The 27,485-nt window shown below is 51.8% G+C and overlaps 1 protein-coding gene across 8 annotated transcripts in view; it reads right to left on the bottom strand.

Moving 5' to 3' along the window:
• The window catches only part of PRRC2A (proline rich coiled-coil 2A), a 2,343,739-nt gene that overhangs the window by 1,780,754 nt on the left and 535,500 nt on the right, over positions 1–27,485 (bottom strand). The gene's annotated exons all lie outside the window — the stretch shown is intronic.

Raw genomic sequence — 27,485 nt, 5'->3', positions numbered from 1 at the left:
CCCCCACCTGTACCACTGAACACTTTCTCTAAAGCAAACGTAACCCCCCCCCCCCCCCAAAATCCCTGTAAAAATATATCCCTTTCTCTGCCTCCTCCTCCTCAGCAGTAGCACTGCACCATCAGTCTCCTTGGTGGAACGAAGTACAGGAGCAGGTACTTGGCAGCCAGACCAAGCAGTAAGCCACTGCAAAAGAGTGGTAAGCATGACTCGCACAAAGGCCTTTTCAGTGCTCATTGGTGTCTCAAGAGACAGGTACAGTAGCTAAAGTAAAGGCTGGGCCTTTACCTATTGGCAGCTAGAGGCACAGTAGTGAGGCAGGGGGCATGACAATGTAACAGGAAAGAGCCAAGCCAAATGTGCAGAAGAACAAGTTACTTACCAACTGGTAACGTTCTTTCGATTGGATGTTCCTCCAACGTATTCCTCATCTTAGATGTATTCCATCCAGCTTTGCTGCACTTCGGAAATTTTTTCGGCAGAGGGCGCTGTGTGTCGATGTCGAGTCGATGGTCCCTCGAAGACCTCAGTCGAGGGCGACGTCATCGGGTGTATAAGTAGCATGCGCGGCGCCCATTGGCCTCAGTTATGTTTTTCACCCTTTTTTTGCCTGTGATCTTGTACCGTGTAGATTGTGCCGGCAGACAGGTATCAGCCTTGCGAGATTTGAGATGGCAATAACCCGGAAAAAATCTACAGAGGGGTAGGTTGGGAGGGTGATGAGGAATACGTTGGAGGAACATCCAATCGAAAGAACGTTACCAGTTGGTAAGTAACTTGTTCTTCGAGTGGATTGTGTCCTCCAACGTATTCCTCATCTTAGACTCCCAAAGCAGTACTTGGTTACTTTCTCTGGAGGAGGGGTCAGATTTTTTTTGATTTTTTTTCTTCATCATCAATGCCTTTAGATGGCGGAATAAAGCACTGCTTTTCCAAAAGTCAGCTCCCTAGACTGGGAAGCATCCAGGCTATAGAATTTCGAGAAGGTGTGAAGTGAAGACCAAGTTGCTGCTTTGCAAATGGACCTTATTGGGACACCTCTTTAAAGGGACGTGGAATAGGCGATGCCTCTGTTGGAATGAGCCCTCAACCCTTTTGGTGGGTCTTTTTGTGCTAGTCTGTAGCATTCTGAAATGCAAAGTATGATCCAGCGTGAAATTGTCCGTTTTGTTACCGATTGGCCCAGTTTCCTTCCTGTGTAGCCTATAAACAACTGGTTGTCCACTCTAAGCCTAGAAAGTCTAGAGATGTAAAAGCTTAAAGCCCTTTTTGGATCCAGTCTGTGTAATCTTTCTTCCTCCTTAGAAGGAGGAGGTGAAGGATAGAATGAGGGTAAAACTATTTTCTGACAAATGAAAATCAGATATTACTTTTGGTAAAAATGATGGTTTAACCCTCAACACAACTCGGTCCTTATGGAACACAGTATAGGGTGGCCCAGAAGACCGTGCCTGCAATTCGCTCACTCTTCTTGCCGATGTTGGAGCAACTAAAAAGGCAGTTTTCCATTTTAGTAATCTTAATGGACACGTGTGCATAGGCTCAAAAGGGGCACACATTAAAAATTTTAGGACTAAATTTAGATCCCAAATCGGTACTTGAAATGGGTGAGGCGGAAACACATTAGTGAGACCTTTTAAGAATTGTGTCAAAGGAATTTTGAAGTAGGAGCATTCTTCTGATGAGCGCTTGAAAATGGAAAGCGCTGCAAAGTAACCTTTTATTGTTCCGATATTCAGACCTCTATGTGCTAGGGTCAGAAGGAAAGCTAGTACTTCCGGAATAGAACATAGAAGGATCGACATTCTTTTCCCTGCACCAGTTGCAAAACTTTTTCCAACAGCAACGGTATAGAGACTTTGTTGCTGGCCTTCTTGCCGAAAGCAACACCTCCATAACATCATCTGGAAGGTTCCAATCCCCGTATCTCAGCCTTTCAAATACCAAGCATGAAGGTTGAGTGTTCTGACCTCTGGGTGGAGAACCTGACCTTCCATTTTAGAGAGAAGGTTCTCTCTCTGAGGAAGACGTACTGGAGGACAGATGGACATATCTAGAAGGTCCGGATACCACATTCTCCTGGCACAATCCGGGGCTATTAGGATCATGCGGTTCCCGAAGCGTTTCAGCCTCCTGAGGAATGACGGGAACCGGTGGGAACGCGTACAATAGTGGGAAATTCCAATCCACCACGAACGCGTCCCCCAGGGCTCCTCTCGGGGGACATTCCCTTGAGCAACACCTTTGCATTTACTGGTTGCGAATAGGTCTACCTGAGGGGTTCCCCAAAGGGCGAAGATCTCTTGAATGACTTCCTGAGCCAGTTCCCTTTCGTGGGACACCGTGCTCTGCCTGCTCAGAGCCTCTGCCGTCGTATTCTCTTCCCCGGCTAGATGAATTGCTGTTAAAGAGATTCCCTCCTGAATCGCCCAATACCAGAGCTGCATTGCCTCTCTGCACAGGGGTAGTGACCCCACACCTCTTGTTTAGGTAGTGCATGGCCACTGTGTTGTCTGTCATTATCAGGACATTCATTCTCCTGACAGATGGCAGGAAGGTCTTCAGCGCTAGTCCGATTGCCCTCAGCTCTAAAAGGTTAATATGGAGTTTGGACTCCGATGGAGACCAACGACCGTTGATTGTCAAATCGTTGGCATGAGCTCCCCACCCCAGGAGTGAGGCGTTCGTCACTACTGTGATCTCCGACCATGGTTGCCAAAAAGGTTCTCCTTTTAGGATGTTCTCTGTACAGGTCCACCATAGAAGGTCTTGTCTGACCTTGTTCGGAATCTGAAGATCCGTCATTTGACCGGAGAACTGGGACCACTGAGTCTTTAGGGCCCATTGAAGGGATCTCATCCTCAAGCGTGCCTCTGGCACCAGAAAGATGCAGGATGCCATGAGGCCGAGCAACCTTAAAAAGTCATAAGCCTGGAGATTTTGGGCATTTTGGAATTTGGAAACCATCTGAAGAATGTCTTGAGCCCTCGTCTTGGGAGGCATGCTCTTTCCCAAGGACGTGTCTAGTACAGCTCCTATGCACTGAAGCTGTTGGGAAGGTGTCATTTGAGACTTCTTGAAATTGAGGGAGAAGCCTAGTTTGTGGAGGAAGTGGCAGGTGACTCAGATGATCCAGTTCTTGCTCAGCAGAGCACGTTCTGATCAACCAATCGTCCAGGTAGGGGTAGACATGAATCCCCCCACTCCTGAGGTGCGCTACCACCATTACCATTAACTTGGTGAAGACCCTCAGGGCGGAGGTCAACCCGAATGGCAGGACTCGAAACTGATAGTGTGAGTTGCCAACTACGAACCTCAGGTATTTTCTGTGTTGGAGATGAATCGGCACATGAAAATAAGCATTCTGGAGGTCCAATGACACCAACCAGTCCTGGAGTTGAAGGGCCTGATGGATCTGAGAAAGGGTAATCATCTTGAATTTGTCTTCCCTGAGGAACTTGTTCAGGTTTCTTAAGTCCAAGATGGGTCTCAGTCCTCCATCCTTTTTGGGGGATCAAAAAATACAGGGAGTACCATCCCTTGTTCCTCTCCGCTGCAGGTACTGGTTCTATAGCACCTTTCTCCAGCAGGGTTAGAACTTCCTGCTGTAGGAGCGGGTTTGAAGACTTCAACGGGTGTCTCCCTGGTGGATTGCTTTGAGGTTGCTTTAGAAAAGGAAGGCAGTAGCCTTGGGCTACTATTTCTAGAGCCCAAACATCTAAAGTAATGGCTCGCCATTCTTGCAGATGCTGCGACAGCCAGCCTCCTACAGGTATTTTGTGGTGCAAGTCCTCAAAGTGGTTTTGTGGCAGATGTTGCAGCCGCTGATGGCAAAGAGGCTGGAGCTGGCTTAGCACCCTTTCCTCGTCCACCACGAGTGGCCTTTCTTTGGCCCCTTTGACTGGCCATTCCCCTCGTCTTTCCATATGAGGTGCAATAACGATAGGATCGTCCCCTCCATGATTGCCCTTGCGCACTAACAGACTGAGGTTGCCCAATAGCAGCTCCTAAAGATTTGGCTGCTGCTTTTGAGGTCTGCAACCTCTCAAGGCTCTCGTCAGCCTTGTTGCCAAAAAGGTGAGACCCGTCAAAAGGCATGTTCAGAAGGCGGTTCTGTACGTCCGGTGCAAAACCCGACTTCCGTAACCACGCAAACCTGCGCATTACCGCGCTAGTGCCCATGGACCTGCTTACACTATCCACAGTGTCCAATCCAGATTGAAGGGATTCCTGCATGGCTTCCTTTCCATCTCCAACGATGGCTAGGAAACCTTCCCTTTATTCCCCTTCTGGCATGTGCTCCGCCGCCATTGCGATGCACTCCCACAGAGTGTATGAAAATGTTGCCAAGGCACATGTGGAGTTGGTAGATTTTAATGCCATGCTGCCAGCTGAAAATACCTTCCGTGCCCAACCATCCACATGCTTATCGTCCCTGTCTGGAGGGATAGACGGGTACACATGTTTGTTGAAGCGGTGGCTGCCTGTATGACAAGACTCTCGGGAGTTGGATGTCATGACAGATAGCCGGGGTCGCTACTGGCTGGGCGGTATTTCGATGCGAGGGACTTATTTACCGGAGGAATAGAATCCGGAGTTTCCCAATTCTTGGCCACCCTGTTTTGTAAGGCTACATGAAACGGTAGCACTGGGTCTTCAGTGGGACCATGGTCCAATATGTCTGTTAAATCATCTTGGACGAATTGGGCTGGTGGTCTAGCCCATCCCAAGTAATCTACCACCTTGGTCATTAACTGCCGGTAAGATGGACTGGCATGCTCTCCTGGATCTGGTCTAATAAAATCATTCTCAGGACAAGTGTCAATGCCACTTGCATTATGTAAAGACTCCACCAAATCCCTCATTCTGCTTTCCTCTGAGATCAAGCATTCTGGGACATTTGGTGTGCCATATTCCAATCCAAAAGGTACATTTTCCTCCTCAGATCTCTCCTGTTCCTCAAAAATTGAGGTCAAGGATTTGAAAAACTCCTTCCTAGGGAGAGGCTTGAAAACCTTCTCTGGGAGAGGAGGAGGAAGAGGTGCTCTGAAGAAATTACATGTTTTGTAACTTTCTCCTCTTTCTGGCTGCCCTGGCTTGGTTGGAGCCTTTGGCGCCGAGGGTTTCGGCGTCGATAAAGGCGTCGACATAGTGGTCATCGACAGGGTCTGCTTCGAGGGCGTCGAGGCAGTCTTCGTCGATTTTCCCTTCGAGGTGTGACAGGTCTCGGACGGCGTCGGTGACCTCGAGCGGTCGACTCGAGCGTTTATCGCTCAGCGTGCTGGACGGTTCCCTATCCTTCCTTTTACGATCACCCGGGCTCGAGGGCGCGCGAGTGTCGGAGCGATGACGCTCCCGGCCGGCTTCCGAAGAAGGTGCGGACCGAGGCTTCACCTTCTCAAACACCATCATTTTGACCGTGAATGCTTCCCACTCTTCGGAAGACGAATGTTTCGTGGGACATTTCATCCTTTTCAGAGACTCGTCTGACGAGGTGGAGGGAGACCTGTGGCGTTTCTTTGATTTTTTTGACGAAGACGACGAGCGATGAGAATCGCTTCAGGATCTAGATCGATGCCTTTTGCGTCAAGGAGATTTCTCCTCATGGGGTCTCGACTCGACGCTAGAGGCTTTTCAATCCTTCCAAACTACCAGTAGCATTTCTCTTCTTTCTCGCAAGGCCTTCCCCTTCATCGCCTGACACTTAGAACAGGCGTCCATGTTGTGGCCTTCTCCGAGGCACCAAACACTTGCGGTGCGGGTCCGTGATCGACATTTTTGAGCCGCACGACTTGCATTTCTTGAAACCCGATCTCGGGGTCGGTGTCGATGACGAGGACATATTTATTCTGGTTTATATAAATTTTCTTCACAGAACTCGAGGTGCGCCCAATGTCCGAAGCAACGTAACTGCGGAAAAACGGAACTGAGGCCAACGGGCGCCGCCCGTGCTACTTATACACCCGATAACGTCACCCTCGACAGAGGCCTTCGAGGGACCATCAACTCGACGACATCAACGCACGGCGCCCTCGGCCGAAAAAATTTCCGAAGAGCAGCAAAGCTGGATGGAATACATCTAAGATGAGGAATACGTTGGAGGACACAATCCACTCGAATGTGGAGTTACCTTTCTAAATCAAGGCACATTTTACACTTTCCTTTGCCCATCTACATGCAGTTATGGAGGACAACTTAGATGAGGAGCAAGGTAGAAAACAATGAGATTGATCAAATAAAATGTCCAACAGAGGTATTGTTAGGTAAGGTTGTATGCAGTACCCTTTGGGTGCACTACAACAACCCCCGACCTCCTGGCAATAGGAACCCAACCTTTGGTAGAAGTCTGTACTACACAGGTTGTTAACGTAGCAGCCAGACTTCTCCCAAGAGGGGTCAATGTTAGTTGTAGGGGAGTTAGAGATTCACAGTGACAACTATTCAAATAAACTTACACTCAAGGTTTCTTCATTAAACAATTATTAATTTATTTAGAAGACAGTTAGAATAAGACTTCTTCAGAAGGGGCAATATAACAGTAACACTCAAATACACTTCAAAAATACATTCTTAATATTTCCAAATCAGCAAGTACCCATTTGGGATGGCCCATAGGCACTACCTACACCGTTAGGTGACTTCAATAGTTAGGGTGCTGGGCACATTAATAAATCACTGCTGCATTTAGAATCAGTAATAGGAATATTGCAAAAGAAAAAGGTTATTAGAACAAAACAAGAGATCACACAAATTCTGAAGCAGGTAAGTACTTTTGGTAACCACCAATGCAAAATTAGTTAACCCCTTCCTGCAAGGAAGACAACATCTAAGCAGAGGAGAGAAGAGTCATTCAGGGAGCCAGGCCAGCCAATGTTAAGTTAGCAAAAGTCAAGGTGAACTGAAGCACGTCTTGGACAATGTTTTAGAAGTCTTTGTAGAATAAGAAGAAATGCAAAGTAGGGCCACAAGCCGATTAGGGTTGTGGGGCAAAGAAGCAACCAGGGGCAACCAAGACAAGACTCCAACGAAGACAAGCAAGGTGGCACAAGAGGCAAGTTCTCTCAAACTTTACAGTACCTTTAGGTTGAAGAACAGTGCAGCAGATGACTTGTTCCTGTGCAGCTCTGCAGATCCTGGTGTTCCTGGGCCTCAGTCGTGGGGACAAGAGGGAGGACTTCTGGGGACTCCTGCAATGGGACGGTTACCACGCGCAACCGGCAAACTTCAAACAAGTGGCACTTCGTTGTTTCAGCTCCTCGCGTCTACCGCCAATATCAACACCGCGGTTCCTGGCGGTCGAGATGGGTTTTCCTTGCATCTGGGGTCCCGGACTCTGTTGAGGGGCTTCAGGCTCGGTCAGTCCCGCTTCCTGGGAGTCCAGAGGATCTTCCTTGAGCTCTTGGTCAGCTTAAAAGCAACACGCACAATCTGGTGTTCCTCTCCCTGGCTATTTGGTTCCAGCAGCAACTGCAGTGGAATTGCAACCAGCTCCGAGAGGATGTCCAGGAAGTTTACTTTGGAGTGGACGGTCCCACCAACTCAAAGGGAGTCGTCGTCTTTGCAGGGGCTTCTCTATCGATACGAATTTGGAGTTTCAGCACAGCAGCAGGGCTTCACTGGGAAAACCAATGGTGCAAAAGTTGCAGCAGCTGTCCTCTTCCATGTTCTTCGGTTCCTTCGTCCAGTGGTCGACTCTGCCTTCCAAATCAAAAAGCATTGCATTTTATGCAGGTGTCTCCCATTCATTCTAGCCTAGCGGTCAGTCACCCAGCAGGGTGGCTGTCCTTGCCGGACAGCCAGCCGGCCAATCACCCAAGAGTGCATTCGGGTCTCCTAGGAGACTAAGCACAGGGAGTTTCGGGCACCCCCTCGCTTCCTGCCCCCACCAGACACCCTGGAGCCAGAGTTCACTTGTGAATCCCGCCAAAGGCAAAATGAACAAAGGGACCAAACCTGGTTTGGCGCGCAGAGTAAATCTCAAGATGGACCTTTTCATAAAGAAAATAGAACCCTTGGGTTCTTTACTGCAGCTGCGAACGCAGCCTACGGTACATGCACACCACAGTTGTTAAAAGTAAACCACTGCCACCAGAGCCATTCATCAAGGAAAGGGTAACAATTGTTACATGAGAAGCTAGACAAAGGGGATACCAAGTAACCCATCCAGCACCCTATTATAAGATAGTGTGTGCTGGGTCTAGAAAGTAACAAATGTAAGTAACGTCAATTTCACTTTACTGCTCTTGGAAACAGTGGTTTAGCCAAGAGAAGGTATTTGGGAAATCTGAAAGACTTCCCTGTGCCACTGCACTGAAAGTGCTGTGCGACAACGTAAAAGATGCCTATGGAATTTGTCAGACTCCACAACCAAAAGAAACAGTTAAAAATCACATTAAAATACGAGAGAGTGGGAAAAAAGGTCTCTCTCTCTCCATGTAAAAAATGTAAGTCCTCAAAATTCAGCAAAGTTGCGGGGGGGGGTCTCTAAGGTGGAGAGGAATTAGCACATTTCTCAGAATTCTCCCTAACAGGTATTATGTAAAATATGCCCGTTAAAAGATGCTGATGTAGGTAACGAGGGTTCAGAAAAGAATAGTCTACTTGTGGTTAACAAACAACCTTGGTACCGGGTTTGAAAGGAGCTTCTGTAATGGGAACCACAAATCATCAGAAACTAGTGGAAGGTGGCGTGGCTTGGAGCGCTGCGGATGATGCTACTCCTATAACTGCCTCCGCTCGAAGCCCGCGATATTGCGCATAATTACCCTGTTCCTTACGGACCAGAGCCACGAGAAATGGTGAATCTGCAAGCCATAACAGAGGTCTCGGATGGTGGAGCTCAAAGGCCCCAGCATGCTTGGGAGGCTTGGATTGTGGTGGATTTTGGACCTCCACCACCCTCCTCCCTCCTTCCTTCCTTCCTCCCTCCCTCCCCCCTCCTGGCGAATCCAAAATGGCAGACCCTGCTTTGGGATGCGGGGATGATACAGTCCGCGGCCCAACTGATCTGGCTCGGATGAGGATCGGGTGGGAGGATCTCATCCCACAACAAGAACTCTGCTTTCCGACGTCTGCCGCAGTCACGCTGAACTGAAGCTGGAGTGGCAATGCCTGCCTGCCAAACGAGGCGGGGCCTCTCTGCATCCCGGAGGGGCTCCATCTAGCCTTCCCACCGTGCACCAAACTTTCTCCAGGTGCCCTCACTGTCCTCCGGCCCCCTTGCCTACGTGGGGTGGTCCAAGAGGGTGACCGCCCTTTTCTCCCGCGGGACCTGGAGATTGCGACGCTGGGAGCTCTGGGAGGCCGGGAGGTGGGCTGGAGCCTCCCCTGGCCGGACACCCCAAGCGGACTTTCAACAGAGCCTGGCCCAGCGGCCGCAATGAATCAGGGCACGTGACCCACCTGCACCGAGGACAGTGGCCTCCACCTCCTTCAGCACCAGGGATAATAACTTGATCCCCGGCCCCCCGGGTGGATCGTGCCACAGTAAACCGCATGGCATAAGCAGCTCCCACGCTCACTGCTGCGCTCCTTCATAGCAGCACTCATCCAGGCGGCAGTTGACGTGGAGCTAGTAGAGGGAGCAGCATTTATGTTATATTTCAGCACTGCATGAGGTGAGAAAGAACCCCTACACCCCAGAACCACTGCCTTAACTACTGTGGGAAGCCGTCACATCATGGGGCGCCCCTGCCCCTCCCCCACTGAGCCCTGTAGCAACGCCATTCACTGAAGTGGCCCTGTAACCCCCCCTATTGGACCGTGGGGCACCTGCACTCAGTGGCGCCTAGCAATCTGAGCAGAGCCATGGTACCTGAGAGCGCCCCTACCATACGCAGCCTGCTGTGCCGCGACATATAGCCTGTACAGCTGCATCTCCACGACCAATCTTCAGGGACAGTGGACTCACCTTCCTTGGGCAGGCGCTGGAGCCTTTGGGGTGCACTGTGGCAAGTCTTAACTGGAGTTAACTCGCTGGGTACCGAGACACGAATCATCAGCAGGAAACAGACCGTGTCACTCTCCCAATCTGCCAGGCTTTGGGGAACACTCCTGGATCCTTACCAAAGATGGCGAAAGTCCTCAAGTCCTCCAAGAACGCGGACATTACCACCATGCTGCTCCCCCCAATAAAGTAAGGAAGGCGGACACCCCAAACGCCCCGTCACGAGCCTCCTCGGATAATGCAAACCAACTAGCCACCAAGGGTGATATCCTGGCCTTGATGCAAGATATTAAGGCCGAATTCCTGTCTTGTATGACGAAGCTCACCACTAAAGTGGAGCAAACGGAGCAAAGGGTTGCAGAGATGGAACAAAGCGTAGGAGAAGTGGAGGACCTGACCCAAGAACATGCAACTACACTTCAGGAAATACAGCGCACGATGCAAGCACTACTAGACAAAAATGAGATTTGGGAGCATAAACAAGACTTCGAGAATAGAGCTCGGCAAAATAACCTCTGAATTCGGGGTGCCCCCTCAGTTCCAGACCAGAAGCCGGCAGAATGTGTGTGTGACCTCTTCCAGTCCCTTTTACCTCACCTGGATAAATCCCAGGACTCTGACCGTGACAGGGGAAGGGGTGGGGGGGAGGGGGGCATACAGGGGAGGGGGGGTTGGAGAGATAATCACTCTCCACCTGATGTCATCACCGAAGTCCATTTCTATTCGACCAAGGAGGCCATCATGGCGATTGGGCGCTCCCAGGATCTACTCTCCAGATCTAACATGATTTATCCATGGCAACTATTCAGACGTGCCCAGCCCCGAGGCCCTTGACGATGTTCCTTCGGAAGCAACAGGTTTGTTACCGCTGACTGTTCCCCACCGCCCTTCAGTCCTCCTATAAGGGGGACTCTCGAATGATCAGCCATATGAGGACGCCGTTTCAATCCTAAACTCTACCTCGCACGAAAAGGATGGTGGAGCCTCCCTGTGCTCTCCGATGGGTGGCTCAGATCAACTCCCTCCAAAACCGAAGCACTCTGCCTGGACCAGGGTGCAGAAACAGAAATCTAGGCGTTAAACCCCCCCTCGCCCCCTTTCGAGAATCTATGTTTCATAGCCGAATTGACAACGAGGGCTCAACTTCCAACCTGCTCTATGGCTAACACGCAAGTGGCGAATTTTAGACGAACAGACTTGGACGCAAAATATGCGCTCGTTAGAAGCGGGAGGCGTGCAGATTCGAGGAAGCTGTTCTCAGTAGCTCCGAGTGTTTAAAGATTAAGACTGCAGGTAAGATGCTGCTGTTAATGACGTTCCTTTCGTCTCCTTGCAGGTTCTGCTTCTCTGAGGTTCGAGAGAATAGCTGGACACTGAGCGTCACGTTGCAAGCTGCAAAGCGTGTTGTCTTGCTCGGGTGTGTTTCAAATAGCCCCAACAAAATAGTCCAGGTAAAGTAGTCCCTAGGCTACCACACCCAAAACACTAGACCGCATAGCTTGGTTCTTAGGAACCAAGCTATGTGGATGCCTCCATGTTGGCTGACAATACAATAAAGTAGTTCCCAAGCACATTGTTTTTCATGGTGTATGAGCCTGGCCCCATGAGGGCTTTTGAAGAGGATGCCAGGCTCTAGAGGCGAGAGTCCTGACTCCACCTGGCCAATGGGTTTGCCAGAGGGGGTTTAGGGCAAGGGTCATGACAGGTATTCCGCCCCCAACTGGTGGCACCGTGAACGGCCCTCTAACTCGTTTAGGACGGAACAAGTTACGTACCTGTAACTGTTGTTCTCCAGCATGGGTCTGGCATGGATTCACATGCTCATGAATATTCCCCGTCGTCAGGCTGGGAATCCTCGGTAAAGAAAAAACCAGTATCAGTTTCGTTTCTGATCTGTCTTTCGTAGTAATAACCAATCACTGGTCTCTGCGTCATACTGACCACAGCCAATGACTGCCCTCTACCTAAGCACCGCCTCTGGCAGCCATCTTCAGATTTGGAAGCACGTGAAGTGGCAGTATGACCAAGTGAAGAGCCGCAGAGGGGTAGGCGGGAGGGTTCGCATGTGAATCCATGCCAGACCCATGCTGGAGAACAACAGTTACAGGTAAGTAACTTGTTCCTTCTCCAGCATGGGGTCTGGCATGGATTCACATGCTCATGAATAAAGAATACATAGCAGTACACACATGCACAACCACGGGAGGTGGCAAAGGCTCAACATTAAGCATCACATCAACTCAACATTAAGCATTTTACCTCCTCACCAGGCTCACCTCAGGCGAACAGGTTGCGCAGCACTGCTTGGCCGACCCTGGACTCCTCCCTGGAATCCCGGTCGACGCAGTAGAATTTCGTGAAGGTGTGCGTCGACCTCCACGTAGCAGCCCTGCATATGTCCAGCAGGGGCACACCAGATAGGAACGCCGTGGTAGCTGCGATCGCTCTGGTGGAATGGGCTCTCGGACGGCCAGGCAGCGGTCGGTTTGCCAACCGGTGACAGTACATGATACAGCCGGAGAGCCATCTGGAGATGGAAGCCTTCGAGAGAGCCTTCCCCTGATTGACAGGTCCAAAGTTCACAAAGAGTTGCGACGTCTTCCGAAAACCTTTCGTGCGGTCCACGTAGAACTTCAGCGCTCTAGCTACATCCAGCGAGTGCAAAGTCCTCTCAGCCGGCGACGAAGGCGACGGGAAGAACACAGGTAACACCAAGGGTTCGTTGAGATGAAAGTCCGACGGTACCTTGGGCATGAAGGAGGGGTGCGTCCTGAGCACTACCCTCGTGTCGTGGAAAGTCAAGTACGGGGCCTTGCAGGAAAGGGCCTGGATCTCTCCCACTCGTCGTGCGGAGGTGATGGCCACGAGAAAAGCTGTTTTCCACGATAGAAACTTCAACGGGGCCGAGTGCAGAGGCTCGAACGGAGGTCCCATGAGTTTGGTCAGCACCACGTTGAGCTCCCACGCCGGGGCCGGAGCCTTCACCGGCGGGAACGATCTGAACAGTCCCTTCATGAACTCTTTCACCAGACGATGAGACCACAAGGACGTCCGGCCCGTGGTTCTGGTGTATCGGGAGATCGCAGCAAGATGAATCTTGATGGACGCGTGTGCCAGACCAGCTTTGGCCAGCGTCAGCAGGTACGGCAGCACTTGGGGAGCCGTAATCCGTAGAGGGTTAATCTTCTGTGCGTGGCACCAGACAGAGAACCTCTTCCATTTGTGTCCGTAGCATTTAAGAGTCGAGGACGCCCTGGCCTTTGCAAGAACCTCTCTGCAATCGGCCGGTATGTCGTATCCTCCAAACTCTAGCGCTGCAGGAGCCAGGCCTGCAAGTTCAGCGACTTCGGGTCGTGGTGGAGGATGGCGCCTCCTTCCCTGGAGAGTAGATCCGCGTCCGCCGGCAGCTTGATTGGCGGGGACGCCGACAAGTCCAGAAGGTCCGGGAACCATATCTGCCTCGGCCACGCAGGTGCGACGAGGATCATCCTGCACCGTGACCTCTTGAGCTGGTTGACGAGCCGGATTAGCAGAGGCAAGGGAGGGAACGCGTAGAGGAACAGGCCCTCCCAGGGGAACGAGAAAGCATCGCCCATGCTCCTCGTCTGGGGAAACCTGCTGGCGAACCTCCGGCACTTGGTGTTCGTCGCCGTCGCGAACAGGTCGATCTGGGGTGTGCCCCACCGTCGGAAGAGGCGATCCACCAGATCCTGCCGTAGTTCCCACTCGTGGCACGAGCGCAGCTCCCTGCTGAGTGAGTCGGCGATGGTGTTTTTTATCCCTGCCAGATGAAACGGCACCAGAAGAATCCCTTGGGCGACGGCCCAATGCCACAGGTCCTGCGCCTCCTTGGACAGCGCTGGGGACCTGGTTCCGCCCTGTTTCCTGATGTAAAACATGGTGGTGGTGTTGTCGGTGAAGATCCTCACCACCTTGCCCTTGAGGGACGGAAGGAAGGACCTGAGGGCCCAAAACACTGCACGGAGCTCCAGGACGTTGATATGCAGGGACTTCTCCGTCGGGAGCCAGAGTCCCCTTGCGTGCAGATTTTCGGTGTGCGCTCCCCACCCTTCTAGGGAGGCATCCGTGGTCACAGTCACCTGGTGGGCTGGGGTCTGGAAGTCCATGCCCGCCGTCAGATGCGCGCGGGTGCCCCACCACCGTATCGCTCGTCGGAAACTCTCGTCGAGCTTGATCCTTTCCTCGAAGCTGCCCGTCGTCTGGATCCAGCGCGCATCCAGGAACTCTTGCAACGGGCGCATCCGGAGCCTGCACATGGGAATGAGGTAGATGCAGGAAGACATCATCCCGAGGAGGGACTTGATGGACCTCACCTTGGCCGCGTCGGCCACCAACATCCGTTGCACCTTGCCCAAGATGGTCCTGGTCCTCTCCTCCGACGGGGAGGCCAGAAGGGACACTGTCGAGCCTCGCTCCCAGAAACAGTGCGACCTGCGCGGGCACCAGGTGGGATTTGGCGTAGTTCACGGAGAATCCCAGGTCCGTGAGGAGTTGGACGGTCCTTGCCGTGTGGACCACGGCGAGCTCCCTCGTCTTGGCGCGGATGAGCCAGTCGTCCAGGTAGGGGTAGACGTGAATCCCCTCGCGGCGCAGCTGCGCCGCCACCGGTGCGAGGCACTTGGTGAAAACCCTGGGTGCCGACCGCAGTCCGAAGGGAAGGGCTTTGAACTGGTAATGACGCCCTTGGACCACGAATCTGAGGAATTTTCGGTGCCCCTTTAGGATGGGAATGTGGAAGTAGGCATCCTCCAAATCCAACGACGATAGGAAGTCTCCTTCCTCCAGCTGACCCAGGACGTGCTGGAGGGTGACAATCCGGAACTTCTGCGCCTTGATGAACTTGTTCAGGCGTCGCAGGTCCAGGATGGGGCGCCATCCTCCCGTCTTCTTCTTCACGAGGAAGTAACGCGAGTAGACTCCGGAGCCCCGAAGCCTCTTTGGGACGAGTTCGATGGCGCCCTTTCTGAGCATCGCCTTTACCTCCAGGAGAAGTTGAGGGACGTGAAGTTCTTTCCTGGCCACGGGGGGGACGCGCGGGCACCTTCTTTGAAACTCGAGCGCGTGGCCCCGGGCCAGGGCGTCCAGCACCCAACGGTCGGTGGAGATGGACTCCCACACGCTGACGAAGCCCGCCAGCCGGCCTCCCACCGGGGTGCTTCGGTGGGGGCCCGACCCCACGGCCGGTTCAATCCTGCTTGGACGCGGCCTTGCCGCCTTGGCCTCCTTGGCGACGACGGCGGGGTCCGCCAGACCTGCCTCGTCCTCTGTAGGCCTCTTGCGACGACGAGCGGGCCGCTTGACGGTAGGAAGCGAAACCGCCGCCGGAACCTTTGGAGGCGCCCTTGCCTCCGCCGCTCCGAAAGGGCGTCCGCCGTTGCTGCAGTACTCCAAGGGCCCGGGCCGTCTCAGTATCCGCCTTGATGGCCTGAAGGGAATCGTCCACTGTCTTCCCAAACAGGTTGTTCCCGTCGAAGGGCATGTCCAGGACCCTGGTCTGGACGTCCTGCCGAAAGTCCGTAGCCTTGAGCCATCCGCGACGTCGAAGGCAAACGCCGTTGCCCATCTGGCGGAACCCAGTGTCGGCGATGTCCGTCGCCACGGTGATGGCGTGGTCCGAGGCCACCTCACCTTCCTGCAGGATCTCAAGGGCCTCCGCCCTCTTGTCGTCCGGCAGAAAATCCAGCAGGGGAGCTATCTTGTACCAGAGTTCCCTGTCGTAGCGGGCCACGATAGCCAAGGCGTTGGCCGCTTTAATCGTCGTCGCCGCCGACGAGATGACTCTGCGTCCCATGGCATCCAATTTCTTTCCCTCGCCGTCCGGCGGGGAAGTCGACGTGGAGGCCGCACCCCCCCCCCCGCTTTCTTCCTGGCTGCCGCGGAGACGACGGAGTCCGGGGTAGGCTGCGCCCGGAGGCATAGGGGGGCCGAGTCCGGGACCCGGTACTTTTTCTCGTACCGGTCTCTTTTCGCTGGCGTCGTGGAAGGGTTCTTGAGGAGGGAAAGGCCCTCATCCCAAATGTCGTCCAACAGAGGCACTGCGAGGACCGTCTTCCTCTTGGTCTCGCGCCGTTGGTAAAGGAAGCCTTCCTTTTTCTTCTCCTCAGGGCAGAGTTGGAAAAGCTCGGATGCCCTGGCGATCATTGAGTGGAACGATCCAATCTCGTCGGGCGGAGAAGCCCTGGTGGGAGGCGACGACGGAAAATCCTCGTCGTATGCCTCGTCGTCCGTACCTGTCGCTGCCGTGTCAGTCCCCGTATCATCCCCTCGGGTGGACGGGGAGGAGGGCTGGACGGGGCGCGACGGTTGAAAAGGAGGCGGTGGATGGATCCTTCTTTTCTTGGTAGGGGGAACACCAGAAGTTCCCGGTTCTGGATCCCCTGACGGGAGAGGTTCCTCCGTCGGTAACGGTAGTCTCGTCCTTATCTCGGAGCATAAGGACTGTATAGCCAACAAAATGGCCGCTGAGTTGTCTTGCGGCGCTGGCAGAGGGGAATCCGACGGGCGAGCAGGGGCCCCGTCGGTATCCTCGACGATGTCGTCGTCGTCACCTGCGTCGGGGCCCATTCCGACGGGCTGGTCTTGTTCCACGCCTAGGCCGTGGCTTAAGACCTCGATCAGTTCCTCTTCTGAGGTTGAGGCCGAATCTACGACGACGCCCTGCCCCCCCTTCTTCCCCACGGAGGGTTTCACGGGGGTCCTATCGATGGGCACGAAAGAAGACTCCCTCCGAGGAGGCAGGGAGATTCTGGGCCCCGAGGCCGCCACCACTGGTGCAGCCTCCACAGGCTGGGCCAGGGCCGCCGCGACCGTTTCGATAGAGGGCTTGGTCGAATGGATCAAGGCCTTCACCACCTTAGGTGCGCTCACCGCCTTATCCTTGAGGGAGGGGGCACTGCCACGCTCCTCCTCTGCCTTAGAGCTCGACCGGGGTCTCTCCAGGAGCTTCGCCGGGTGCTCGGCCTTCCTCTTACCCGACCCAGAGCGTTGGCTCGTGGTTGATGGTGCCGGGGAGGGTGCGCCCTGCCTGGCGCCCGTAGAGCCCGACCGTTCGGCGCTCCCGGTGCCAGCGGACTCGCGGTGCTTGGCCTTATGTTGGGCCCCCGTCGCCGGGGCGCCCTCAAAGGTCTTAGAAGACCGCTCAGATTTCTTCTTCTTCTCGCCAGACGGGCTCTTACCCTCCAGCCAGCTGGCGAGACGTTGATGGCGGTCCTTCATGGTCCGTTCCGACATGTTGCCGCAAAACGCACAGTCCTTCTCCACGTGCGTCTTGTCCCCATGAAGGCAGTAAAGGCAGAAAGAGTGTTCGTCCTCCTTGAAGACGTTCTGCAGCTGGCATCCAGGGCAGGCCCTGAACAGCTTTCCGGGCGTCGAGCTTCCCTTCTCCTGGGCCATCTCCGAGACCGGGCCTGAGAAGCTTCTGGAGTCCTCCGAAGTGTAGCTCGACGAAATCTTCACCCTTGAGGGGCACAGATGAATCCGACACGGGTCCCCGTTGATCGGATGTAGGATCGGTGGAGCTTGAGGCTCTTTTGACCGAAAGAATCGAAGTTTTTGTGAAAAAGCGCGAAAAAATAGCACTAACGCTCGAGAGCAATAGCACGAGGATCCCAACACATGAACGTGCGGTAAAAATCTGAAGATGGCTGCCAGAGGCGGTGCTTAGGTAGAGGGCAGTCATTGGCTGTGGTCAGTATGACGCAGAGACCAGTGATTGGTTATTACTACGAAAGACAGATCAGAAACGAAACTGATACTGGTTTTTTCTTTACCAAGGATTCCCAGCCTGACGACGGGGAATATTCATGAGCATGTGAATCCATGCCAGACCCCATGCTGGAGAACTAGGACTCCATTACCCCAGCCATGCAAGAGTCCATAACGGTGCTTTTGCTCAAACCTGGCAAGGATCCTAAAGACAATACCTCATAAAGGCCCATCTGTTTACTCAACATCAATGCAAAGATTTTCTCTAAAATCCTGGCAAATCGCCTAGCAAATGTTCTGCCCAATCTGATAGCCCCTGACCAAACACGCTTCGTAACACGTAGATCTACAGAGGATAATATTCGGAAGGCCCTTAACTTAGTAGACATTGCCTCTCAAGACTCACGTGAACTGGCACTGCTGGCCCTGGATGCCACATAGGCCTTCGACAAGGTAGACTGGACATTCCTGCGGCTTACCTTGGAGGCATTCCAGTTTGGCCCTGGCTTTGGCGGAATAGTCCTAGCGAATTATCAGGCACCTAAAACCCTGCTCCGCATCAATTGCAATCTGTCGGACAAGATTTCCCTGACGTGTGGAATGAGACAAGGATGCCCATTGTCCCCCCCACCCCCTTCTTTTCGCCCTGGTGATGGAACCCATAGCACAGAAGGTTCAGAGAGACCCGGGTATTGCGGGCCTTCCCGCTGGCACGTCTCACCCTAAGATTTTCCCTTTATGCAGATGATGTGCTGCTCTCCCTAACAGACATTCGCCCCCTCATATCGGGCTTTACCATACATTTTGGGAAATCCGTGGCCCTGGAGGTAGGCCTGGAACCAGAGGCACTAGCAAGCTTAGAGCAGTTATGCCCAGTTCAATTGAACATGAAATCCATTCGCTACCTGGGGGTCCACATACCTTGAACGATGGGCAAGCCACGAGATCTACCTCATTGGGCGGATCACCACTTGCAAAATTAAATTTCTTCCAAGGTTTCTTTACCTGTGCTCCTCTCTGCCCATCTCGATCCCACTACCTCCACTCCTACGTATGCAGAGGAAGATGCTGATTTTATTGGGTGGGGGTAGGACGGTGAGGATCTCTCGGAAACCATGACAGGTGGCTCGAGACTTGGGGTCCTGGACCTTCCCGATTTATGCAAATACCAGGTGGCGGCGCAACTATCACATATGCAGGCATGGTTCATAGCATCAGGGAGCCCAAAATGGGAAAAGCTAGAACAATCCTGCATCACGCTCCCCCTTTGTTTTCTTCCATACATCCGCCCTCTGCTGTGGCAGAGATGGGAGGGAATCCTATCCTCCACTAAACACACTCTTAGGACCTGGGATTGGGCGCTACAATACAAAGGCATCCCCCGCAGCTTGGGTCCCCCCTCTCCAATCTACAACCCGACCTTCTCCCCAGGCTTTTGCCCGTTGAACTTCAAGAACTGGATTAATGGGGAGCTAGACTGTGGTGCGAGCCGCCAACCTCGAACCTCTTGTGCTTGGGATGAATCGGCACATGAAAGTAAGCGTCCTTGAGGTCAAGAGACACCAACCAGTCCTGAAGTGGAAGGGCCTAGAGGACTTGAGTGTAACGATCTTGAACTTGTCCTTCCTGAGGAGCTTATTCAAACCACGCAAGTCCATGATGGGTCTCAATCCCCACCCCCCGTCTTTTTTCAAAATCAAAAGATAAGGGGGAATACCGTTCCTTGTTGCTCTCTGCTACAGGCACCAGTTCTATGGCGCCTTTCTCCAGCAGGGATTTGATTTCCTGCGCAAGGAGCAGATCCGGACTCTTCAAAGAGGGATTCCCTGATTGATTGTCATGAGGCCTCTGCCGGAAAGGAAGACCATAGCCGTGGGCTATGATCTCCAGAACCCACACATCTGAAGTAATGGCACGCCATTCTACAAGACGCTGCGCCAGCCTTCCCTCAACCAGCGAACCATGGGACATCGCCTCATGACTGAGCTGAAGCGGCTGCGGCAGTGCCTGAGGGCAAAGAGGCAACTGCCCAAGCGGCCTTGGCACCTCGAGTACCTTGTTTTCCACCTCTGGTACTCCTACGTTAGCCCCTTTGACTTGCAGCTCCCCTCGATCTACCAAAGGTAGAGTATTATCGAAAGGAACCTCCTCTCCACTGCTGTCCCCTAGGACGAAAAGGCGGAGGTTGGCGAGCTGCAGCACTCAACGACTTTGTTGCAGCTTTGGTGGTCTGCAAACTCTCAAGGCTCTCGTCAGCCTTGCTGCCAAAAAGATGGTCACCATCAAAGGGCATGTCGAGAAGCCGGGCTTGTACATCCGGAGAAAACCGACTTCCTCAACCATGCAAATCTGCGCATCACGGTGCTCGCTGCCAGGGACCGGCTGACACAGTCTGCAACGTCCAGACCCGACTGAACGGATTCAGACATAGCATCCTTGCCATCCTGTACAAGGGCAAGAAAGCCATCCCGTTCCTCCCCTTTGGGAATATGTTCAGCACCAATGAAACAATCCCACAGAGTATGAGTGAAACGTGCTAAGGCACACACACAGTTGGCTGCTTTCAAAGCCATACCCCCTGAAGAAAAGACTTTCTTCACGCAACCGTCAAAACGTTTGTCGTCCCTATCAAGAGGGATGGTAGGGTACGACGCCTGTTTTGCTGGGGCCGTAGCCGCCTGCACCACCAAACTCTCCGGAGTAGGGTGCATGGACAAGTAGCCGGGATTGCCACTGGCTGGGCTGTACTTTTTCGGCAACAACTTACCCACTGCTGGGAGACTCTCCGGAGCAGTCCAAGACACCGCCACCCTTCTTTGCAAGGCCATATGGAATGGCAGTACCTGGTCAGTTGGTGGACCTTGGTCCAAGATATCCGTTAGGTCATCCTGCAGAAAATCTACTGGTGGCGCAGACCACCCCAAGTACTCCATCACCCTCAACATCAGCCGCCTGTACGAAGAGTCAGCATGTGTACCAGGCTCAGGCCTCCCAAACTCAACCTCCGTGGAGGTATCAAGACCACTGGCGTCGTACAAAGGCTGACGCAGAACTTCAATCTGGCTATGTCCAGACAATATTTCATCGGGAACCTCATCCAGAACCAAACCTTCCTCAGACCCTTCCTCCACCTCAGAAATATAATCGAGAAGCTGGAATAAATCCCTGGAGGAGGGTACAGAAAAAGGCTCAAAGACAGGTCTCACCGACTTCTTCAGGGCCTTCCACCGAAGCACGGGGTACCTTCTATAAAGCATCCTCGAAAGGCGTTGAGGGCGCCGACAGAATCTGCATCGACGTCGAGCGTGGCACCAATGGCTTTGACACAGGCCTCGAGGGCAGAGCCCCGAGCGTGTCCTTCGACAGCCTTGGCGCTGATATCTTCGAAGGCCTCACAGGCTCCGACTGTCTCGAGGGCGTCGAGGACAGGGACCTAGAGCGGGCATGACTAGAGCAATCCACCTTGTCCGATCGGGACCTCGAAGGCGCCCGATGATTGCGCCGAGCCCGAAGGTGTGCGAGCGGTGGCCCTAGCATGTTCCCAGCCAGCTTCTTTCGAAGACGTGGACGGAACGGAGCCCTGCAACTGAAAAATCGCCATCATCTCCGTACGAAATGCATCCCATTCCGTAAGAGAAGAGTGCTTGTTGGGACAAGCAACCCGCCAACGGGCGGAGTCCTGACATGGACGGGGAAGGCGAGCGGTGACGGCACTTCCGCAAGTGCCTCGAAGAGGCAGAGGAATGGCGGGAACCACTCTGGGACCGAGACCCCCCCCTGGATTTACAGCAATGACGCGGAGTAGCCTCTCGAAAAGTCAGTCGAAAGCCCAGCGGATTTCAACTTTCGGGGCTTGGAAACCCTACCGACAGAAGCCGCTTCTTCCGCTCCCGCAAGACCTTTGATGTTAACGACTGGCAATCATCACAATCATTTGTGGCGTGTTCCTCACCGAGGCACCAGAGGCAGGCGTCGTGCGGGTACGTAAGCGACATCTTGGAACCGCAGTCCGGACACTTCTTGAAACCCAATTGCGGGGTAGAAGTCATGATATCTTCACAAACGAATAGGTTCGAAGAACTAATAGAATAATACTCGGAAGAACCGAGACGCGCCGAGATCTCCGAGGCGAACACGCTCGCGGAAAAAATGGAACTGAGGCTACGGGCGTTGTGCGTCCTACTTCTAACATCCGGTGATGTCGGCTCGACGGAGGCCCTCAAGGACAGCCTATCAACGTCATCGACGCCGAACATTTTCCAAAGCAGCACAGCTTTGGTGATTACCAGTCACAGATGTGGAATACGTCGGAGGAACCAATCCCTTCGAAACATGCCTACTGCGCCCAGAGCCACAGTAAGCACCAAATTGGAATACTGCAATGCCCTGTTCCTGGGCACTTCTGTAAAAAAGAAATCTAAAATGCAAATCACATAGAACAATGCCCTGAGAGCTGCACCGAGTATTCCCAAACGGGAACACATCTCTCAGGCAGGAAAGAGGCCCATTGGCTTCCAGTAAAAGAACACATCCTTTTCAAAACCATGGCCATCACACAGATGCCTCTCCGCTAACGCCCCTCCTTACCATCCAAAAGAATCAGCCTCAACTCGTCCAACAGACCCACTAGATCCCATCTGACCAACCAGATCTATGTACCCACTTTCAAAAGAAGCAAAACACCTAGCACCGAAAAGCTGGAACGCTCTACCTTATGTATTAATAAACAAAAAATTCTACACTACATTCCACAAACAGCTGAAAACCACGCTTTTCAACAAACCGGTCTTCACCTCTCCTTTACATATTGACTATGTGCTTGTATGTAACGTAATGAATGTACTTACCTGCTGTGATGTATCCCTGTTCTAAGTGAGCATACTGTAACAGCTCCACAAATTAATTAAAATAAAAAAAACCTGAGGTATCTGGGCGCTTGAGCATAAGTAACTGTTATAATTACCTACATATATAAACAGAAGACACGTGGCTTGTTGACAAGGGTTACAGATTGACCAACGTGCCAAACTTAAGCAAAAAAAAAAATAGACGTGCAGAGGCAGCTAAAGAGCAATTCACAGTAGACCATATTAAAACCGAAGCCAGACTTAGGATCAGAAGCACTAGCCTGATACGGAAGCACTAGCCTAACACAGGCCATATAAATAAACAATAGTAGGAGAGGCACAGGAAGGGGGAGAGGGTGGCAGGCGTAGGTATAGGATACAGTACGGGTTGATTAAGTGTTCCTGTGCAAAGAGCCAGACTTTCACTTTAGATCTGAAAGTCCAGAAAGAGGGTTTGGCTCCGATGACTGAAAGGTGAGATTTCCAGCACTTAGCTAACACCGGGAAACTGGATCCAACTGTGGTTTTTAGTTAGTACTTCAGGATGTTGAGACAGTGCAAGTAGAAGGATCATGTAGGTCTGGAGGGTTAGTTCCTAGAGAATTTGTCTGCCAAATATTTGGGGGCCGAGTTTGACAACTTGTATGTGATAACTAACATGCACAGCGAGATTCTGTCACGCACTGGGAGCCAGTGTGTATCCGGTCAAATGGCAGAAATTTGAATAGATCATGGGATAATTAAAGCAGATCTGAGGGCATTATTCTGGAGAACTTGTAATCTGTTCAGATTACGTTCGGTAGAGCCTACGAATAGCCTTGGTACTCGTGCTGGTATGAGAACCTGAGCAGTTCATTCCACGCGGGCGAGTTCCTGGAGAGGAGTCTCCCTTGCGGGGTGCACTGAGAAAGTGGTCCTACCTTGGGCCTGGATCACTGATTGACAAAGTCCTTCTCTAGAAGGGCTCGCTCCACCTGGCTAGTCAGTTCTTCAGAGACCTCAAGGAAAGTGCATTGCATGCAGTACAAGCCTGCCAGCCGTGGTCTGGGCCAATGCAACGTAGGCAGAGGGCGTGGAGGTCTGAATTTGGAAAGCGTTTGTCGCATGATGGACACCTGTAGAAGTCAACATGCGCCGAGAGGAGCGGGACGCACAAGGACGAGTACCTGGATAAAAAGACAAAAAGACAATAGAAGTATCCGTGTGTGGAATTACATGGCTGAAGCCAAACCCAGGAGCGCTGGTGAATTCGGCCCATTCCCTTCGATGCGGAAAAGGGGATTGAAGTGTGGCACGAGATGGTCGAGTCAGGGAAGTGCGCCTCTAAATTTTAAGGGGAAAGAAGGTTGTTTTTTTTGTGAAAAAGGTTCCGTCTCACTCTCCCGTCCTTCGGAAGTGTCGCCCATGCAGTATGGAAGGAAGGGGACGGGACGTAAGAGTAAGATGAGGTTTACAGGCATTGATCAATTTATTGGTATATGCTGCGGTTGAAGCTGTAGCATTGACTTGTTTTCTGAGGGAAAGAGTGGAGTCTAAGGTTTTGACCTCGTTGGCAACTTTCAGGATGTTCCCAACAATGTTGAAGGTCCTGCAGCGTGTGTCCCGTCTGTTTAGACGAGCTAGAGATCCAATGATCAGCAGCTCAATTTTATCGTTGTTTAGACAGGCTGTGGGCAGCCATCCACACCTGAATTGAGGTAAATTTCATTTAGCAGTTTGTCGTCTGCGTCATAGCAGCCAGTGAGCGTAATGAGGACCTGGGTGTCATCTGCATAATTGGTCTAGGTGACACCCAAGTTATCAAGACGATCAAAGAGGAGTTTTGTGAAAATGGTGTAAAGAGTGGGTGAGAGGCACAATCCCTGTGGGACTCCACAGTTGATAGGGACTGATCCTCAAACTGTGGTTGCGAAGACCCTTGTTGTTCTGTTCGATAGAAAGGATTTGATCAGCTAGCGGCATTCAGAGAGAATGCAGCAGCTGCAGTCAGATGTTTGGTCAGGATCAGATTGCCAACGAGAGCAAACGCTGCTGAGAGGTCCAATAGGAGAAGGATGGCCAGATTACCTTTATGTTTGGCTTCATCCATTTGAATGTTTAGGTCCAAGAGGGAAGTTTCAGTGCCATGCCTAGGACGGAAAACAGATGGACGCAGGTGTAGAAGGTTGTCCTCCAAATGTTTTTGACTTTGTAGATAGGTCGCTCCATCTAGAAAAACGTATGCAGAATGGGGCTGTTATAGGTAGGTATGTTTGGATCTAGATTAGGTTTTTTGGAGGAGAGGCATAACCCAAGTCTCCAAGATTGTTGGGGACTGAGCAACTTTTGAAGGAAGAGTAAATCAAGGCGGCAATGAACGGAGCTAAATCTTTTGCTCCTTCCTTAATTGAAGCTGGGCAACTATCTCCCTGGCACCTTGAAGGTTTTAGGCCAGAGATGTTTTCTACTCCTTTAGAGGTGACCGGGGAGAAGTAGAAAGGGTGACACGGTAAAGATTGAGGGTCAGGCGATTTACCAGTGTTGGAGTTTGAGGCAAGGCTGATCTTTTTAGTCTCAATTTTAACTTGTAGTAGGGCTATTTTGTCAGATAAGGCCTTCTGGATATTGGCGCACCAGGCCGCATCTTTGATGCAAGCTTCTGTGGGCAGTGCCGGGGACTCCAGTTCCCCTAGTATCGTGAAGAGCTCTTTCATGCCAGATTTTGCATTCTGATGTTGTAGATCTTTTTTTTTTAGTGTTGAGGATGGATGTTTTATAGGTAGTAGCGGTAGAGGTGAACATTTCCTAGTTGGGGGTTGAGGGCGATTTTCTCCAAATGGCTTTGGCAGCTCTTTTGGCATTGCAGTGGGTTTTTAGTTTAGCTGTGAAAATATAAATGTGTTGCAGGTTTAGCCTTTCGAAGTTTAAGGGGGGCAATGTTGTTTAAGGCTTGTTCTAATGTACCTTTGTACAAGTCAACCAGAGAGGACAAGTCCAAATCAAGGTTTCTAGGTAAGTCAGTGATGGGCTGAAGTAAGGGTAGTGCGTGGTCTACTGTTATTTTACGGTTATTTGAGGATAAGGTTTGTGGGGCCATGGCGGTCCTGGTATTGAGGTGGGTACGCTCCGGTATAGTAAAGTCCCGGGAGGATAGCTCAAGTGGCAACGTGCTTGCCTTGTAAACAAGACGACACGAAGCAACACAGCTTCGATCCCTGGGTCCGCGCTTAGAAACCTCTGGGTATTAAGTGTGTTATAAATACTCAACTAAGACATATTCCTGTAACAGCGCCTCAATGTCCCTAGGCTGTGTGAGCGCTTTAAAAATGCATATAAATAAAATAAAGGTGATGCAGTGGTGGTCTGACCAGGCACAAGGCTCATTATTAAGGATTGCAGTAGTGCAATTTAGGTCTGCCAGCCAATCCATTGTTCTGCCCTTGTGTGTAGGCCAATTAATGCGGTGTTTGAGGCCATGCTGTGTGATAGAATTTTCTACGGAGGTGGCGTTCGCATCATTTGGGTCATGAAGACTTAATTTGAAGTCTCCCAGCAATATGATTTGAGAGTCAGGTTTGGTGTTTTGGGTAAGGAGTAAGATAATTTCTTCCTCAAAGGAGGAAATGGAACCAGGGGGCGGGTAAATCAAATGAAGTAAAATAGTGTGGGTAGCTGAGAGAGGAAGTTTAACCGACAAGAGTTCAGCTGAAGGGAAGCACTCACTGGAGACTTCTCGAAGGCCAAGGTGCGCTTTGGCTATGAAAGCCAGTCCCCCCACCTTTGCAAGTGCCTCTATCCGTTCGGATGATAGTGTAGTCATCTGGGAGAGCCAAGGACAGGACTGACAGGACTGGTCCTGCCGCAGGGTATAGCCAAGTTTCAGTAAGGGCAAGGAAGTCTAGTTGGTTGGTGGAGATAAGGTCAGCAATGTCAAGGGCATGAGCTAACAAATCGTGCATTGATAAGGGCTCCTTTAATTGCTGGCGTGTCTACGACTGGAGCTCCCAGTAGATGAGTTGTAGTCACAGTCGGGAAGAAACTTTTGTCGTATTCCGTAGACACAGTAGGTTGGTTTGTAGGCTGGGTATTGATCAAAGTCAGTAGCCATGACCACAGTTGGCAACTTACAAGTCAAACTCCTCCGCGTAGGATTAATTTCTAGTTTGGACTGGCTGAGTCACACCGTTGGGGTTCAGTTAGCTGCACATGAATCATGCAAGGGCTGCCACCAATTGGTGGAGCCAACACTACCAGCTGTGCCAGGCCCTTTGCAGAAGGAAAGGGAGCACCATGGTGTACCATCAGTATTGGTGTTATCAAAATGCTTCACATGGGATTTTTCAGAAGAAATGATAGGGAACGCAACAAAAAAAATACATGAATCCACACAAACGAGAACCACCACAGAAGTCTTATATACCAAAATAAACTGGTAACTGCAAATATTACACCACATGGAAAATGTCAAATTCGCAATTTCTAATTTTGTGGGATAGTAGATCCACATCTCAGAAGTGTGAGCAGTGTCCTAATTGGGTTCCCTGTTTTTAGAATATACAGTACTCTTTTACAGTATGTGTTGCTTGCTGAAGTGCTTATTTGACCTGATGGAGTTATATATGGATAACATAATAAATGCATATATGTATTTTTCCGTATGTCAATGTGATTCATTTTCTATGGATAAATGTGTGGACTAATTGTACCTTTTAGTCAGCCTGCTATGCCTTAGTGCATGGTAAGCCTTGTTGCTCTGCATTGCCAATTACCGAAGTGAGATTCAGCTCTTTTTGCCAGGGTGCTTTTGTTCCACCAAGAGGTTCAGGGTTTCACAGCTCACAACAAGGCAGTTGTATGTAAACTACCTGGTCATGAGGAGGCAACCATAGCATACTGCACCATCAGATGACAGTCCTTTCAGCATCCTGTGCTTCCACATTCATCTCCCCCCTCTGCGCTGCAGACTGATGGGGACCAAGGATTCCTGA

The sequence above is a fragment of the Ambystoma mexicanum genome, chromosome 13 (genome assembly GCF_040938575.1).
Source record: "Ambystoma mexicanum isolate Mex_15411 chromosome 13, UKY_AmexF1_1, whole genome shotgun sequence".
NCBI lineage: Eukaryota > Metazoa > Chordata > Amphibia > Caudata > Ambystomatidae > Ambystoma > Ambystoma mexicanum.
The sequence above is the reverse complement of the archived record's forward strand: the minus strand, read 5'-3'. Positions and strand labels throughout refer to the sequence as shown.